The sequence below is a fragment of the Penaeus vannamei genome, chromosome 21 (assembly GCF_042767895.1).
Source record: "Penaeus vannamei isolate JL-2024 chromosome 21, ASM4276789v1, whole genome shotgun sequence".
Taxonomy (NCBI): Eukaryota; Metazoa; Arthropoda; class Malacostraca; order Decapoda; family Penaeidae; genus Penaeus; species Penaeus vannamei.
In genome coordinates this window covers 31,751,981-31,755,282 of record NC_091569.1, presented here as the reverse complement: position 1 = coordinate 31,755,282, position 3,302 = coordinate 31,751,981, and positions in this window count along the sequence as shown.

The following is a 3,302-nucleotide window of genomic DNA, read 5'->3' as shown; positions in this document are numbered from 1 at the left end:
TTGACACAAAGTTAAATCAACTAATAATAATAATAAAAATAATACAAGAGTAGAAATAATTAAAATAAAAAGTTTTCATTCATTTGTTTCAACCTTAAAAAAAATAATAATAATAAAAGAAAAAGCAAATAAAAATTCTTCTCATTCCTTATCACAGTTTTTCAGTTCTGCAGTTATACTATTTTGTTCCTGTTCGTTTCGTATTCAGCATAAAAAATAAATAAAAATAGAAATAAAAATGAATATCAAATTAAAAACCCAAAACACGTTCTATTAAATTATTAAATTAATTTAAGTCTACCTGACTCCCTGCTTCCTCCCAAACCCCCCAAGACTGATCAGCAAAAGCAAAGAAAGACATGCAAGGGGTGTCGCCCCCCTACTTTTAATCAATCTTGCTTCATTTTCAACTCTTAATCTTCTCACCCCCACCTCTTTTCTTCACCTCTTTACTTGTTATCATTGGATTATTTGATTATATATATATATATATATATATATATATATATATATATATATATATATATATATATATATATATATATATCTTTGTGATCGACACACATCCAGGCTTTCAAACTCGGTGGACAAATTATCCCCCTGATTTGGCTGAAATATAAGACCAAACCAATGAAACATTTTAATATAAGAATATGCGTGTTGTGTTTAGGATGAACTACCATGGATCGGCCAAGTGGAAGAGGTTTCAGAGAAATTGGGTGACTACAGGATAAAATTCATGCACCCACATGGACCTGCATGAACTTTTCACTGGCCATCAAAGAATGATCAATGCTGGACACCCGAATCTGATGTACAGCAACAGTAACAGGCGCCCCATCCTTGACATCCTCTTCCATAAGGAATTACAGTATCTCCCGTGACGACATTGACAGAATTTTCATCTTGTATTCTAAATGGCTTGTTGACAAAGGATAGCCTCAAAGAAAAAAGGATTCTGTGGAAAATAGGCAATGTTTTTACATTAATATGTGCAAAATTAGACCAGTGTTTTTACCTGATAGATATTGCCAGTTGGTAATGTAAATGTGCTTAATGTAAATAGAAAGTACAGGGAATGACTATTTTAGTGTGTATCCTAATTTCGAATTACTATTACTCCAAAACAAAAATGATTACCTCTATTTTTTTATATGTTTTGGGGAACATGTTAGGCTACAATTTTCATCGAAAATTATAGCAAGGTCCACCGTCCCAAATTGTCAATTTCAAGGTCAATATATAGGTCAACAGATCATGGAGCATAAAATCACTCAAAAATAGAATAAATGTCCCTGTGCCTGTAATTTCTCCTTTACAAGTATACTTTACTATTGGAAATTAGACCAGTGGTTACAGAATTACAGGACTGATCTTTGGCAGCCAAGCCCTTTTTCACAAAAAAAATGAACAAGAAATAGTGATATCTCAAAAACAGTCCATCTGATTGAGCTAAAATTTAGAAAATTGGGACTTTTCCTACTAGAAATTTAATGTATACCATTTTTCATTAAATCTGGATGAGGGTAGGATTTACCTCACTGAGTGAACTGACATAAAATGACCCAATCAGCAACATGGCTCTTTTATACAGAGGGTAATTGAAACGCCAATATGATTATCAGTATCCTTTGTTCATAGCTTTGAAATCTCATGATAATGTCGCACCAACCCTTATGATTAAGGTTGATTTTGATCATGCTAAATATTTCTGTAGTAAGATCGAAATGTTTATGCCAGTGAAAGGTATTTATATGCAATAGTTTGAAACTTTCTTCTATCTTGCCTTTCTTAAATGTTCTTTATTATTTTTATGCTGTTTCATAATATCAAACGTATATGGGAATGAAATGGGGGCCATGAATTTACATGCAAAAAATATCCCAGTGTGTAAGTATGCTCAGTGCAAATGACCTAGATCTATTTATGAATTATTGTAATACTCTCACTATATCTATACCATATAGATACATTAGATGCCTTGCAGATCCTCCTTGTAGCAAGTTTTCACTACTATGGGTCATAGATACTAAAGCGAGGCAACCTTGGGATGTTACAATCTGCCACATTACTACACCCGAACATTCCTGGCTAATAGTCTTTATATAAAGATCAAAATCTGTAACCTTAAAATCACTAAAGGGAATGCTACTTTTTTGCCTTCAAAAGCTATCCTATAAAAAGTCCTCAGGGTTAGAGCAATATAGTAAAAACTTGCATTGAATTATATATTTAACATTTATACCTGTTTGAAGTATTGTGGATTATTTTTATTTAATCATATTCATTCTGTAACTGAAAAAATAAGCTAATGTCCTTCCATGTATATCTGAAATAGGATAATTTATATTATTTATGTAATCCTTCCAGATGAAGCCCCTGGGTAAGGAAGTTTTGGTTTATAAGGCGATGTTTGTCGATTCCCAGAATGGGTAATGGTCAAAACAATTAAATGTGCCAAACACCAACGGTCATACAGCACTATGATAAAGTATTATGGTGAAAAGGGTTAAAATGAGTTAACAATTACGACAAAATTTGTTACATATTAAAGCTTGTAGAGCGCTGCAGGTTAGTCTGGTAGTGAAAAGGGTAACGAGGGAAGAACAAATGGAGTATGAAGGCCATGCAGGCCTGACACAAAGTCAGCCTTTCATTCTTTCAGAACGGCTCTCAAACTTAAAGATGTGAACAGAAGAAGGGGATGAAGAAGTGAAGGAAAATGAAAGGTGGGAGAAGAAAATACCATGCAAAATTAGTTGAGGCGAGGGCTAAGGTCCATGGTAGGGGTGACTCCCTACCATGGGCCTGTCTCCATCTCTGAAGCCCTCCCACAACAATAAAGAACAACAATAAAGATTGGGGAGATAATGTTCTGGGATAGTTTAAACATAAAAGTTGGTTTACGGTGTATAATAAGACAGTATTTCAAATTCTAATTTCTGTCATAATATCCTTGAAAACTTTTTCTATACATATGGAATTTCATAAAATTTGATGGCTATATCGCTGGTACCAGTTTTATGTGCTAACTCCGTTACTTTGGTGCCTTCAGCATGTGCTCATATTGCTTAATTGTTAATCAAATGCTGCAACATGGTTGTACTTGAGGCCCTATGCGCATGTTTCTTTTGCTTAACGGTTAGTCATGGCTATAACTGATAAAGGTAATTGAGGCACCGGTTGCTAGTTAGTTATTAATTAGTAAAATATGCAAACTATGTGTCAAATGAGTCATTTATTTCAAAATTCATATTTTCTTTATAAAATAAGAGAATTCACTACATACTCTTCCAGGTAAC